Below are 16,563 nucleotides of genomic sequence, written 5' to 3'. Positions count from 1 at the left end.
GTGGAGAAGCCAAGGCTCATTACAATACTCGCCAATATTTCTCTTAGATACTCCTATTGGAAGCTTGGATAACCAAAAGACTCTACAATGAGTTACGAGGGACTATATATGAAAATGGGTGGGGTGACACTTGACATTACCCTTTATGATTGTTTGTCTATCCTCATGACTCTTTAACTACACTATTAATGTTACATCCAACTATCAACACTTTAACTTCCACTTGACAAGACATTACATACATTTTGCACATGTACCCATGTGAGATAAAATAGGGTTGAGCAAGCCATGCAAGACATCACTATGATTCTGGTAACTGCGGGAAGACTGAATCTTCAACATCCGCATGATGGTAAAGGGTGGTGACTGATGCCAATCTTGGTAGTCTGCGATGGTGTCCGTTTACTTTGTAGTGACATCGTTCTTGAAACGAACTCTTTCCTGCATTGCATGTAGGTTCACTGCTCTATCTCCTCTATCCAACTCATCTAATAACATGTGCATCATTATCTTGAGTGTGGTTGTACCTACAACATACTGATGCATGGTGTTTGCACTTATCACAAAGTCTATGCTAGTGGCTATGAACATCAACTTGTCAAAGTACGAGTCAAGCTCCAGCCAGACTTGCACCTTCATATTTTCCTCAGTGAGTGTCCCAATAGATGGGATTGCATGTGTGTGCACAACGACATCCATACTCTTGAATACCCATGCATGGGAAGCCTTCAAATTAGTGATAAGCTACGGGAGATCTTCATAGTTACGGATCTAACTCTGGATGTGTGCCTTCAACTCGACTTCTCTACGCTTCATCATCTTGGGCAAGTGTAACAGGGCTCCGTTGTATCTCATTGTCCATGTTTGCATGTAGTCGACAACAGTATGCATGTTTGACAAGATATGTGCTCTCCTAGCATATCACTATTGCTAACCAGTGAAATGGACAGTTTCCTTATGCATGGTACCACACATGGAATACAATTCCCGCATTACTGTCTCAAGGGACAATAATTCATCCAATACCGCCTTCTTCAAGTCCGTTCGGGTGGATGCTATAACCAATTCTCTGCTTTGCTTAGCTATCTATAACTCCATAGTCCTTTGTTCATTCTTAGCTATCAAGTAGTGAACACTTGAGCTAGTTGCTTTGGCATATGCTCTGGTGGCATCGACAAATGCTACTGGATGCTTGCACACATCAGACATGATCACTCGTTCTCCAAAATACGCAAGAGATGTGTTTTTATTTGGCTTAGGCACTCTACATGATTGCACAACTCTATATTGTGACTCGTCGAATGATATGTTGTGCATCTCTCCTTTTGGATTGTCCGTAAGGATTTCAATATCTCCTTAATCGCTTGAGACTTGCTCTACTTCCGAATCTGGTGATGCTGGTGGGTTGACCTCTTGGTGTTAAGGCATGAGGTCAATGTCTTGCTGTAACTCTTGCTGCTCCATATCCATATCCATCTACAAAAGTTCTCATTCAATCTCTTGAGCAAAGTCTTTCTCCTATGACTACTCACCCTCTCTGCTTGGTTCAAGTTATTTGGACGATTCTACTACTTGTACGGCTGCAGTTTCATATGTTTGTACATGTTGCACCCCCTACTATACTGACTCTTGCTACGCTTCCTTCTCCTATTTGTGCATCTCCTACTCCTTCCAAAATTTCTCCTTTAACTCATGCAACTCCTTCATTGTTTCCTCCTTCCTTTATTTTCTCTCTGCCTTTATGCAGTCCTGTTGTCATGATGTTTCCTCTTCACCTCTATTGCCAAATATATTTTCCATACAAGTGGGTCTTCTCTGAGCTTGCAACTCTTTTCCGCCTCTACACTGTCAAAAAACTTTCTCTTTCCTTTGTCGCTCATTGGTATGTTTACCTCTATTGCTCCTGCTGCTGCTGCTCTGATGGATGCTGCTTCACGCTTCTTTGCTAACCATTGCACAATGATACTGACTGGTTCATTCAATCTAGAGAAGTTGCAACAATACATCCATGGGTCTTCCTCTACCCAATGACATGCCCTGTGGATCCACCAAAACTTTACTCTTGCGTAGTGATCTTTCACAATACAATGTGCGTCATACAAATTGAAGGTTCAAACTTTGAAATTATATTTCTTGATCTACTCTGTTTTGACATTTTCATTCTTGAGGCTTCATATCTTGTACAAGCCGATCTGTAATAGAAGAGTGGGCCAAGGTGCCTTCTTCTTCCAGTGCATCCTATTTGATAGTCCTACCAAGATGTGGTATGATACTTCTTGCATGATAAGCTTGTCCATGGAAAACTTCGGCAGAACATGCGGAGGCTTCTATGCATTGTACATCCATATGGAGGTGACGGATGGTGAGGCATACCAATCTACTATATTGATCAGTGCCTCCACTTCTTCCTTCGACATGCGAGGTGGATCCTCCTCAAATGTCATGTTGTACACCAGGGTGATAAAATAATCTGACAGTTGTGTGATAACTCCTCTGAAGCTGCATTCAGAAATTTTTTTACAATAATTATTGGCAGAGGTTTCCACCGATATCGATGCCCACTTCATGAGCAGAAATTACTTACGGGGAGAGATTGCATCCAAGATGTAAGCGAACATGTAGATTTATACTTACTAACCTTTCGGCAGTTGCAGAGCTCCAGTGACCTGTTCCTTTAGCCTGTGGGCCTGCATGTTGGACCAGTTGCATGCTTTTCCTTCACTGGGCAGTTTGTCAAACACAATCACCCAACTCTGCGGGAAGGTCTCCATGCTCTCTTGGCCATAGAAGTGACATGTAAAGATGACCAAGTATTGATACACCTTCCGTATTATCTTCATATTGTAAATCTAGTTGGGTGTCATCCTGAATTCGGTTAGCTCCTTTACCTAGTTCTTCAAGATACCCCTAGAGCTGGAATTGTTGTTGGGTATGCTGAATGGTGTGTCCATGGTGATCATTGGCTTCGAAAAATGGTACATCTACTTATAATCCTCTTCCCTAAAGGTAGAAATCTCTAACTCGCTGACACCGCTCAATGTCATCATCTCGAGATCAGTGTTCGAGATGATTGAATGTATCATTTTTGCACATGGGAATGTGGGATACCTGCATGCAATCCATGACAAGCTGGACTTGTGAATGTTCCAATAGACTTGGCAGTATTCAAGATCTTCCCCAAATGTGATTGAGAATGCATCATTGACTTCTTTCCATTTCAGCTTGATGTCTTTGTCTATGATCAACTTGGTGTCTTCATAGATTAACAAAGTCATAGACACTCGCTAAGCTTCTACTCCAATTGTGCTTCCATTGATGTCCTTTGACCCTGCTATCTTGGAGGCCTTCAATCCTAAACGAGTGAGAGACGAGTGAACACCTGCTATATCTGGAGACATGGGGAGATGCATGGCCAGAAATTTGTTAGTTAAAACCAAATAAAACTTGAGGGATGACATGCAACACACTTGGGGATTGACTAGGATTGGGCAATTTTCACTTGGAATTGTACAAAATGTAGTCTAGACTATCGTGAGGCTGGTTGACTACTGGAATTGCACAAAGCACAATCCAGACTAACTTGCTAGGGACTGGGATTGCACAATGCACAATATCAACTTGCAAGTGTTGTAGGCCTAGGGTATACATTGGGCAATTTTTATGGCCAGTAGTCACTGCCTCTCAGGCTTTCACAAGGCAGGACTAAAGGGTAGTCACTATCTAGAATTTCACATTTTCTAGGACGAAGGTAGAGCCTTCCCTCTCAGAATTGTGCAATGTTGTCTTGGTGAGGTAAAGTCCGAGCCAAGTTTACGTAGACCCGCCAATGGGCAACTGAAAGAAAATAAGGATTCGATTGCATGGCAATATTAAGTGTAAGAAGGAATGAATGATCATGAATGAAAACAGTGAATGCAATATTCAGAAAATGGAACAACATGCATTTGTGTGAAACAAGTCACCGAATTGGTGACTGTTCGTGCAAAACAGTGTCATGCATGTAATAGCAGTGAGATGCTAACGAAAAATCAGATGGTGCTTATACAAGCTAACATGCATGTAAATGATAGCAAGAGTTCATAGAAATCGAGTAGACATCACTCAAACAAGCGTAAACACAAAAAGTGAAAGAAATGTTGCAAAAGACAAGTTAAGGGGACTTACCCGAAATTACGTGAGCTAGAAGTGTCAGAGACTTCTAGATGTGTTGTGGAATGTCAAAGCTCCATGATCGATGTGAATAATGAGCTCTAAAGTGTGAAATAAATAAGTTTGAGGCTCATCACATGCATGCCACAAATCTAGGAAAAAGCAACACTTGGAGTAAAGTTTCTAAAATTATCTTTGCATGTAACCTTCGGCTACTAAAAATAACTCCCTAAAATCTAGGGATGCTTTTTTGCATGTTTATTTTTGCTATTTCGGGAAAAATCAGCCTATGAATGTAAGACAAGTTTCCTCGGTCCTGGGTGGAACCGTTCAACCTAAAGGAACATGCGATAACTTGCCTGAATGAGGGAAATTTTTGCACAATTTCTGGGAGTAGGTTGTGCTGGTTGTCTAAAGGGATTGCGCAATTTCTAGGAGTAGATGACTGCTGCCCATCCTTGCACAATTTTTGGGTTGAGTAGCACTCCTAGGCTAGATTGCGAAGTTTTCATTGGGAAGACTCTTTGACATGATTGCACAGTGTCTGGACCCAACACGATGCTAGTCAGATTCGCATAACTTTTGGAGGGAGGGCTGGTTCCTCTCCAGAATTGTACAATTTCTTGAGGGAGCTGCTAATCCAGTAGGTGGACAAAGTCAGGAGTGGCAGCCTATGAGGGGAGTGAAGCAAGCTACCATGCACAGGTTGGCGAGATGCTAGAAAACCACTGAAGCTCATGTACTTGACAGTGCAAGACATGATGGTGAGGATGGTTGGTAGGGAGGCTCCAAAACAAAGGTAAGGAAAATTTTGGAGGGTGGCTGTAGCTGCTACAACACTTGGCAGCACACTGGTAGAACTTCAGCTCTCTGAATGGACCTTGTTCATGAAAAGAAAGGTTAACACCTCTAAAAGTATTGTTTAGTTCTCTATTCATCCTAGTTTCCACACTTTCTTGATTGTAAGATGTAGCATTTGCCAAGCCCTTGGTCGATAGACACACATTCCAAGCCAATTCAACACAATTGTTTCGACTAGGGTGAGGGGTATATTAGTGCACAAACATTATGGTCGTCATAGTTTTAGTTTCATCTCTGGTGTTGCTCCACTGCCAGCAGGCTTGGATAGTACCCCAACGGAGTCACGTAGGAACACAAGCATATCCCCCCTATGAGAAAGTCTAGTCAGTAACCTAGAAGAGTTATCTGCATCACCTCTCTGCGTAGGAAGCCTGTCTCTTCTTTCACCTTATTTATTTTTCATTTTTTTCGTAAGTTTTCATTTTTTCATTTTTTCATTTTTCATTTACATAATTGTGAATAACACTCATTCATTTAAGAGGTGGAAGAGGGATCCCAACCTATTGAGAGTAGAAGAGGTTGTTCGTTCAAAGAAGTAGTTTATATATACCTTTGATGTGCTTGTTAAGTTTTTCCCCCTCACCTTACTCTACTTGACTGAGTTAACAAGGATTAACCCAAAAACAACCGACTAGAGTAGGTGAGACTAGTTAGTGCAAATGCATTGTGTTTTCACGAATTTTTACTTCAAACAGTACATATTTTCCATCGACGTATCATGGACTAAAGAGAAAAAGTTATTCATACAAAGGTATGACAATAGGTAACCAAGTATTGATAACTGCACAATTCTTATTGTACTTTACCTAGCTTGTTTCAAGGGTCGCACACAATTTCATTTGAAATTTACCTATGAACATAAAGAAGCAAAGAAACAGAAAACAAAGTGAAAGCAGAAGTAAATGTGGAAGAAAAGAAAGTAAGAAAACAACATGCAAGAAAACAAACATGAAAGGTAAGAATCTAACATATATGCAAGGTAAGAAGAAAACATACATGCAAGAAAACAAACCAAAAGAAAAACTTACTCCTACTTTTAAGATAATGGAGCATCGGATTGATCACATGAAGTGATACTTCCAATGTAGCCACAGGTGGATTGGTCGACCCATGTTCATGAAGGCATGCTTCGTGAAAAACACATCTATGTGAACCAGCAAACATGAAATATATAACTATGAAGACAAGAACACTCAAGGTTTAAATGTGTCCACAGAACATAAGTGAGTGCATGTGCATGACATGAAATCCATGGAATTATCAAGTTGTTGTGCAAGACTCCATGCAGTTGTTAATAATACACATACTCTTGACTATGAAATGCAAGAAAATAAAAGAGACAAAGACAACTTGTCTCGTGCATGCGTGCTTGCTATGTAATATTCCTCCAATGTATGAGTGATGGGATCATGAGATTTACCTTCAATGCATAAGGATTAGTGATGAGGATCCTTGGGTGTTTCAACAATTTCTTGATCAAAAGTGAAACTAATGTCAGGACAGTGGGGGCCTAATATAACCATCAGCTCATGCTGAAGTGCCTCGATATTCTGTGTGGTTTTCACTTCATCGATAGATAGATCATCATAAATAGGGGGCTTCAAAAAATCAACTATGATAGAATCATCATCGTGATCCAATAATGGGATAAATAGATCATGAAAACTATGATAAGAAAAATCAATGATTTCATCGGCATCCTCATGATCTAATGAATCAAACAGAGGGGTAGATGATAAGTGGAAAAATTCACCCTTTGCATTTTCGGAAAAGGTAGATGAAAAATCGAGTGGATTTTCAGTGAATAACTTACCCACTCCATTGTTGAATGATGGACTAAGATTGAGTGTGTTTTGATAATGATCAGTAATGGGTGCATCTATAGACGAAGATACACATATGAAATCATGGATAAAAGAATCACCAAAGATATCAGGAAAAAGTGGAGGAGGCTCAGACATAACGGAGTCATCGCTCGCCAAGGATTGATGCTCAAGCTCTCAATCATACACTTCAAAAATGACAATACAGGTTGGTTGTGGAACATCAAATCTGTCGATAGCTTGATCCTCATTCACAATAACTGTAGAGTTCAGAATAGAACACCACAAGACTGTAGAATTTGGAGGATTAGCAAAACATGAAGATGAAGGATGAGGTAAAATAGTCATATGACAACCCATGGTATTTGCAACCAAATCTGCGCGTAAATTAAGAGAAGTGATGTTGGGATGATGTGACAATTGAATAAATGTTTGTGTTTTTTCTCCCACATCTGTTATGAAACCAGCTCAAGAAAAGATAGAAAAGATAGATCAATGTCTTAGAATTCAGCCTCTTCGAGGGAGCAACCTCCTTTACATTACATAAATGAACAATTATTCGATGATACAAATGACAAAACCTCCTTTCTATATATAGGAGTCTAAGGAGTCACAATCTAATCCAGCCGACCTAACAATAATAATATAAAGCCACAAAAATAACAATAGAGGGATTCTATGGGGCACAGAAATAACAATATGGGGGTAATAGGGGCACAACAACATAAATAAGGGGTATAACTAAAATAGTAATGGGGTAATCACTAGTATTATAGGGACCCAACATGCCCCTCTCCTTCAAAAAAGTGTTGTCCTAAACGCTTGAGCAGTTCTGGATACTTCTGCATAAGATTCTCATCCTCCCATGTGGAATCTTCAGCGGATAAGTTCCTCCACTTGATAAGATACATTGAAATTGATCGATTTCGTAGCTGTCGAGTTCTTGTTTCTGTGACTGCTTCCGGTTCCAATGTAATTTTTCCTTCCTCGTCAAGTTCTGGCAATATTGTTTGAACTGGGAGCTTGTCGCCTATAACCTTATTTAAACATGAAACATGGAAAACTGGGTGCAATCGAGAAGCTGCAGGAAGCTCCAATTTGTATGCCATAGTACCAATATTTTCCAACACCTTGTACGGACCATAACATTTTGGTGATAATTTATTATCCTTCTTAGCTTGCTTTAGGGACATTTTCTTATATGGTTGTAGCCGTAGGAATACCCAATCACCTACATCAAAACTTCTTTCACTGCGATGTTGATCTGCCTGCTGTTTCATTCTCTTTTGTACCAACACAAGGTTATCCTTTAAGAGTTGGAGGACTTGTTATTGATGTTCGATGTGATGTTCCACTACCTGAACCTTAGAATTTTCTCTTAAATATGATGTGATTGATGGTGGTTGGTACCCATCAAGTTCCATAAATGGGGTCATTTTTGTTGTTGTATGGAAGGAAGTGTTATACCACCATTCAGCCAGAGGAAACCATTTGACCCATTGTGTCTTTTTATCAGATACAAAGCAACGAAGATATCCTTCCAAACATTTGTTTACTATCTCAGTTTGCCCATCAGATTGAGGATGATAAGATGAGCTATGAGCTAACTGAGTACCAGACAACAAAATAATTCTGTCCAAAAATTTCCAGTGAAAATGGGATCTCTGTCACTTACAATAATCTTTGGGTTTCCATGTAGCTTTTGAACTGTTTCCATAAATGCAGTAGAAACTGTACTGGCTTTAAATGGATGTGATAATGCACAAAAGTGTGCATACTTGGTAAGTCTGTCAACTACCACCATGATGACACTCTTTCCCTCAGACTTGGGTAAACCTGTGATAAAATCCATTGAAACCTCCTCCCAACGTTGGCTTGGAATGGATAAAGGTTGTAATAGACCCGGTGTCTTAATTGTTTCAACTTTATTTTGTTGGCAAACCAAACATTCCGCCACAAACTTTTGAATATCTGATTTAAGGCCATCCCAAAAAAATTCCTTCTTAACCCTGTGGTAAGTTTTTAAAAATCCTGAGTGCCCTCCTAAGGGAGAAGTGTGCAATTCCATAAGAATCTTTTGTTTTAGCTGGGAATTCTTACAGAGGTATAAGCGATCTTTGTACCATAACGAATCATTTTGCCAGCTAAATGTATCAGAAGTACTGGAATCTTGTTGTAGCTTTTGAATAAGTGCCCACACTTCTTCGTCATTCTTCCATTCCTCCTTTGCTTCGTTTATCCAATCTGGTTGGATAATAGAAATGGCACACAACAATGCTTCCATATCCTCATCCTTTCTTGAGAGTGCATCTGCCACCACATTTTGCTTCCCTTTTTTGTAGATGATTTCAAAGTCATAACCCAACATCTTTGTGACCCACTTTTGTTGCTCTTCAGAGGATAATCTTTGTTCTAAAAAGTATTTAAGGCTATCATGATCCGTTTTTACCTTGAAGTGTCTTCCCATTAGGTAGGGTCGCCATTTCTTAAGTGCATGGAGTATTGCCAACATTTCCTTCTCATAAATAGCTTTGCTTAAAAACTTTCCCTTGATTGGACGACTTTCAAAAGCAATGGGTCTTTCATCTTGCATTAGAACAACACCAATTCCATTTCCTGAAGCATCACATTCCACAATAAAGGTTTTTGTGAAGTCCGGTGTAGCTAAGACCGGTGCTTGGCACATTGCCTCTTTAAGATGTTTAAAGGCCTTTGTTGCTTCCAGAGTCCATGAAAATGAATCTTTCTTCAATAATGTTGTTAGAGGTGCTGCTATTCTCCCATAATTCTTAACGAACTTGCGATAATACCCTGTCAACCCAAGAAATCCTCGCAGATGCTTTATGGATGTGGGGATTTTCCATTCCTTAATGGCTTTAATTTTGCTAGGGTCTACCTTAACTCCTTCATGAGATACAATATGACCCAAATATTCCACCTCCTGGACTCCAAAGAAACATTTGGATCTTTTTGCATATAATTGTTTCTCCTCCAATAGTTGTAGCACCTTGTCAACATGTTCAACATGATCCTTCCAAGACTTGTTGTAGATTAGTATATCATCAAAAAATACTAACACAAATTTTCTAAGGAATGGTTTGAAAATTGAATTCATCAAACCTTGAAATGTTGAAGGTGCATTGGTAAGGCCAAAAGGCATGACCAAAAATTCATAATGACCCTCATGAGTTCTAAATGTTGTTTTCGGAATGTCTTCAATCTTCATTCTGATTTGATGATATCCTGAACGAAGATCCAACTTGGTGAAGTAAATTGATCCATGCAATTCATCCAGTAATTCATCAATGACAGGAATGGGGAACTTATCTTTAATAGTGAGCTTGTTGAGCTCCCTATAATCTGGACACATGCGCCATGATCCATCCTTCTTGTGCACCAATACTACTGGAGCTGAGAAAGAACTTTGACTCGGTTGAATTATACCAGCCTCTAGCATTTCTGCAACCATACGTTCAATTTCACTTTTTTGGACATATGGATATCTGTACGGCCTGATGTTTGGAGGAACACTTCCTGGAATCAGATGAATAGCATGATCATGATCACGCATAGGTGGGAGACCTTTGGGAGTCTCAAATACCTTGGAATGATTGTCCAGGACTTTTTGGAGATCTGGAGAAATAGATGATTCCAATGTGGAAACATCTAGCGAACATAATTGTGCAATTACACCTCTTTGCTCCTTTTTTAGAAGCTTTGTCATGCCATTAGAGCTGATTATCTTTCCTGGTTTCCCTGCAATACCCCTTAATTCAACTTCCTTTCCTTCCACAGAAAATTTCATGAAAAGTTCTTGAAAATTAAAAGCTATTGTACCCAAGGATTGTAGCCATTGGACTCCTAGTACAACATCAGCACCTCCCATTGGAATGGAAAGCATTGGGCTAGTCAATACATATTCTCCCATGGATAGCTTGATATTATGGCACTTTCCAGAATAATTTATTGTTCCTCCATTTGCAATCATCACTTGACACTCTGGTGCTGGATATAGGAAGCAATTCAATTCTTTTGCTACCCTACAATGAATAAAATTGTGGGTGCTTCCTGAATCAATCAACACTATTACCTTTTTCTTCTTGATTTGTCCTTCTATCTTGATGGTTTGAGGAGTGGTAATTCCCGCCAATGCATTACAAGATATGGTCGGATTTATTTCTTCTTCATCTAGGCTTTGTTCCTGGAATATATCCTCTTCTTTTGACCTTTCTTGCTCCTTTTCTTCTTCCTCTTCACAATCTATGTAGAATAATTTCTTCTCAGCACACTTATGACCTTTGTGTATTTGCTATCACAATTGTAACAAAGCCCTTTTGCTCTTTTTTCTTCCAATTGTTGTGGTGTCAACCTTGTAGGTTGTGGAAGACTATGGGCAACAACACTTCCGTCTTTATAGTTGTGAATGGTATGCTTCCTAGTTGCCATAATTTTGCTTTCCATTTTTCTTGCTAACCTGAATGCCTTCTCTAATGAATCAGGTTCCCAAAGGTGCACATCATGTTGGATATTATCCTTTAAAGACCCTATGAACACATCAATCCTATGCTCCTCTGGAATATCTTTTACCCTTATGTTCAATTTTTGGAACTCCTCAATGTGCTCCATTATTGAACCCTTTTGTTTGAGACTTATCAATTGGCTAAAAAAAGTGTTTCTTTTTGTATCCTCATAATGTGCTATCAATTCTTCCGTAAAAATTGCCCAAGTGATAAATTGTTTATGAGAACAAAGCCATTGATACCATACAAACTGATTTGGTTCCAAATATAAATTTTCCATACGTACCTTTTGTGTGTTTTGCACATTATTGAGATCGAAGAATTGCTCCATCTGTAATATCCATGTGGCGGGATCCTTGCCATCAAACTTCCTCATATCGATTTTTGGAACATGGTGAGTCTTCGATCCAACATTAGAGTCTATGGAATCATGATTAACATTTCTTTTGTTCTCATCATGAGTTTCCTTTAGTACTCTTTCACCCTTAGGGACTATTTCTTGTAGCAACTTATTCATATTTATCTTCAATTCGTCCATGTCTGTCTTCAAATCTATCTTCAAATCATCCATCTTAGCTTCCATGTCAATCATCTTAGATTCTATGCCTTTCTTTAAACAGTCCATCTTAGCTTCTACACCTTTCTTTAAACCATACATCTTAGCTTCTACATCTTTCTTTAAACCATCCGTCTTAGATTTTGTTCCTTTTTGTGCAAGGGACAGTTGTTGCACTTGGTCTTGTAATTTTGATATATCATGTTGCATTTCTTCCTCTTCTTCATGAGTCATGTTAGAGCTTTCAGGTTCCTTACTAGGTGTTTGCATTTTCTTTCCTCGGGGCATCAGTTACCGATAATAATGCTCTACTATGCCCTTTGAATTCCTTCAAAATAAATTTTCAAACCAAGCTTAAGCAAAAATTTAAGAAAATCTACACACCTTTTTTCACTTTGTAGGAGCTCGATATTGCCTCTGATGTATCTTTGTACTTTCCAATCATCTACTTGTGAATTTGTGATATGTAGTAGCCCTCTATGTCCTCTTTCCAATTCCACAAGTCTGATCCAAATTGGATTCTCCAAGGAAGAGTTATGTGAAATCTCCCACAGTGACTTGCTTATAAACTAGTTTAGTAGAGCGAACTTGTACGACGTGCCGCGAGTCCCTATTTCGACCTTTGGATCTGAAACATGCATAAAAGAAACTAAAGTCCGTCCTCTTTCTGTACCTTTTTACTAAATTTCAATCCGATCCTCAGAGAGAAAGTTATGATGATTTTTCCCAGGTCACCTGTTTTCAATGTAATTCAGGAGTACGTAAAAAGACCAACTTCCTCAGATCATATCTCTGAAAATATCACACGAAAAGCTCTGAAATTCATATCCAAGGTTCAGCGCCAATTCGTCTCAAATGGGTTTGTTTTGAAGCTTTTGAAACATCCCAGAAAAAAAGTTATAGCGAAAATTCTACGATGACCTGTTTGGAGCAGCAAAACCCTAGAATCCAAAGCTCTGATAGCAAATGTTATGAAACCAGCTCAAGAAAATATAGAAAAGATAGATCAACGCCTTAGAATTCAGCCTCTTCGAGGGAGCAACCTGCTTTACATTACATAAATGAACAATTATTCGATGATACAAATGACAAAACCTCCTTTCTATATATAGGAGTCTAAGGAGTCACAATATAATCCAGCCGACCTAACAATAATAATATAAAGCCACAAAAATAACAGTAGAGGGATTCTATGGGGCACAGAAATAACAATATGGGGGTAATAGGGGCACAACAATATAAATAAGGGGTATAACTACAATAGTAATGGGGTAATCACTAGTATTATAGGGACCCAACAACATCACTCTGCATTCGTGGAGTTGTTTGATGAGGGGACGGTAGACAGTCATTTGTGACAGTGACGGTGTATGTCTTTGATTATGTAGCTCCATCACCGAAGTATGCTAAGTGAGGCTTGGGAGTGAAATTCTTCTTGGGATTGAATGTTTTGTTAAGACAATATTCAAATCCATCCCAAAGATATTAAAATTTCATCTGACTTTTCGGAGCTTGAAACTACAGCACGAGGAAGCATTCCAAAAATTCCATAGGAGATTCATGAGGGGCCTTCCATTATTGTAACAAATTTTGGTCAGGATTTTCTGGATCAAAATTATGGAAAGTAGATTAAATGAGATCACAAAACTGTTCAAATAAGCAAATGTTGCTAGGATTCCGACTCCAACACCAGCATTCTAGGGATTCATGAAGTGCGTATGAAAGGATCAGGCTGACCTCTTGAGCATAGAACTCATGTACATTCTCAAGGAATACATAGAGGTATTCTAAGTGCTAAGGCCAAGCTACTTCACCTTCACCATCATATGTGAATTCAAACAAGAGATCAAAATCCTCCCTTGTGACGTTGAGAGGTTCAACATGTGAAAGACATCTTCGAGGGATGAGAGTAATAGAATCCATGATATATGTGCAAAGCTTCAAAACAAGATGAGAGGACACATCTTGTCATCTAGCTCTCTTTCTATCGCCAAAAATGTTGATGGTGCTGGACCTGCCAACATGTCAGGGAATCTCCCTGGTAAGAAGTCCCAACTAGACCTGAGACAATTTTGTGTACAAGTCCCTGTAGTGGGTTGTACAGTGTCCCCTTGACCGTGGTTGTGTGGAGAGGAAAGTAAGATGTCCTTGTTGGTAGGAAGGATGTCACTTATGCAATAAGTTAAGGAAGGTGCATCAACAATTCTAACACACGGAGGGTGAGTTCAGTGCGGCCCTTGGAAACCTGTGAAAGCATGGAGTCAAGAAGGGAAAACATGAGCAAATATGCATCACAAACTAGAAGGAAAGTAAGCTAGAAATACAAAGTGATCATTAAACCAACAACACATTTTAGTAAAATTCTTACATACATTTATAGAAAGAGTATATACACACATGCGTAAGCAAAAAAATACATATATCATTTAGAGTAAACAAGATAGTTGAAATACAATACGACATATGCATGAAACGTGCTAGCTCTTTTATATTAAGAAGTGAAAGTGAAATTCATACAATACAACCATGACCAACCACTAGTTTTGATAGTGGAATTTTACAGTCAATGTCGCATGCTCCTCTAAAGAGATACACTAGCTCTACATAGTGGAGAAGCCAACGCTCATTACAATACTCTCCAAGATTTCTCTAAGATACTCCTATCAGAATATTGAATAACCAAAAGCCTCTATAATGAGTTATGAGGGACTATTTATAGCAAAGGGTGGGGTGACCCTTGACATTCCCCTTTATGACTATTCGTTTATCCTCATGACTCCTCAACTACTCTATGAATGTGACATCCAACTACTGACACTTGAACTTCCACTTGACAAGATGTTACATACAATATGCACACGTACCCATGTGAGACAAAATAGGCTTGAGCAAGCCATGCAAGACATCACTATGATTTAGAAAAATGTGGGAATGACAACTCTTCGACATCCTTAGGATGGTCAATAGTGGTGAACTGATGCCAAGCTTGGTAGCCTGCGATGGTGTCTGTGTACTCTATGGTGACATATTTCTGGAAACGAACTATTGCCTCCCTTGCATCCAAGTACATTGCTCTAGCTCTTCTGTCCAACTCATCTAATAACATGAGCATCATTGTCTTGAGTGCATCCACACCAACGACATACTGATCCATGGTGTTTGCACTAATCACCAAGTCTGCACTAGTTGCTATGGGAATCAACTCATCGAAGTATGAGTCATTCCCCAGATGGACTTGTGCCTTCATCTTTGCCTCAGTGAGTGTCCCATTAGATGGGATCACATTTTCATTCAGAACAACATCCATACTCCTGAATACCCATGCATGGGAAGCCTGCAAACTAGTGATGAGCTATGGGAGATCCTCATAGTTCCAGATTTTACTCTAGATGCATGCCTTCAGCTCGACCACTCTGGGCTTCATCATCTTAGGCAAGTGTTACAGGGCTCCCTTAAATCTCATTGTCCATGTCTGCATGTAGTTGACAATTGATGAGCACCAGTATTGGAGTAAGAATGTTGCAACTCCTAGGGCAACCGAGTTTACTTTATCAACCCGGGGTTTGTACAAACTTGGAAGTGACAGTGTTGTATACACAAGCAGGTGAGATGGGTCCGCTCTTTATTACTACTGAACTGGGGATAGAACACTATGGTTTCTAAAACTAGCATTCTATTGATTCAAAAGAAGTTTATTACCAATGAATAAAGGGGAATTTTTCACTAATTGGGAGAATTGAAATATTATCTATTGCAATAAGGAAGGACTGAAATCAATGCTTTAAAAACACCATTCATCTAACTAATTTCTAAGAGATATTTCTTCAGAAGAATTATAAGCTAACATGTGTGTAATCCTAATTGTCCTAGCCATGCAGTCTGAGATAACCAAACATTTTATTGTTGTGCATACGAATGAACACAATAACCCTTTTTTCCTTTTTGTCCTTTTTATGTGAAATTGTGAATGCTAAATCTTCTTGGTGATGTGGCAGGTGGGTTAGAGATGATGGTGAAAGGTCAGATGGCTTAGAAGGCAAGTAGGGGGCAAGATGGTGAACTCAGTGCTTGATCGAGGAAATGCTTATTCTCATTATCATATCAGAAAAACTACATAACAATGTTTTACCACAAAACATAACTTGAAAATGATTAGTTATCTTACATAAAAAAATTGAATCTTAATGAGGCTCTAGCCCTCCTTATTTATGCAACTAAGTCTCCAACAACTTACTTAAATCTAGGGAGGCTTGGCTCTCAATCTCAAGATGAATTGGTTGTTAACTATCACTGGCTTGGCTGCCCATGATCTCCATTAGTCGACTGCTTGCAACTCCGAGCTAGTGTGATTTGATTGAGGAATATTTGAATGAGTGATGATTTAATGAGGAGTATCTATCTCCTATAATCTCTCCTCCTTGTATAATTCATGTTTCTGCCCTTAATTAGCCAAAATTGCCATGATTTTCTCTCGAAAACCTCCAACCAATGCACATTAGACCACTAGACATAACATCTTAATTTTATTCATCTCGTTAAGAAAAATATAATTAAAACATATAAGGAATTGTGAGAAGAGTTGATTTTGATAATATTGGAGGTGTATTAAGTTCCATATAGTTACCTAGTGATGAGGCTCATCATCACTCCACTA

This window comes from Pinus tabuliformis, chromosome 8 (assembly GCF_031772625.1).
Source record: "Pinus tabuliformis cultivar Carrire ecotype Pingquan chromosome 8, CPIR1, whole genome shotgun sequence".
NCBI lineage: Eukaryota > Viridiplantae > Streptophyta > Pinopsida > Pinales > Pinaceae > Pinus > Pinus tabuliformis.
This window is presented reverse-complemented; position numbering follows the sequence as displayed.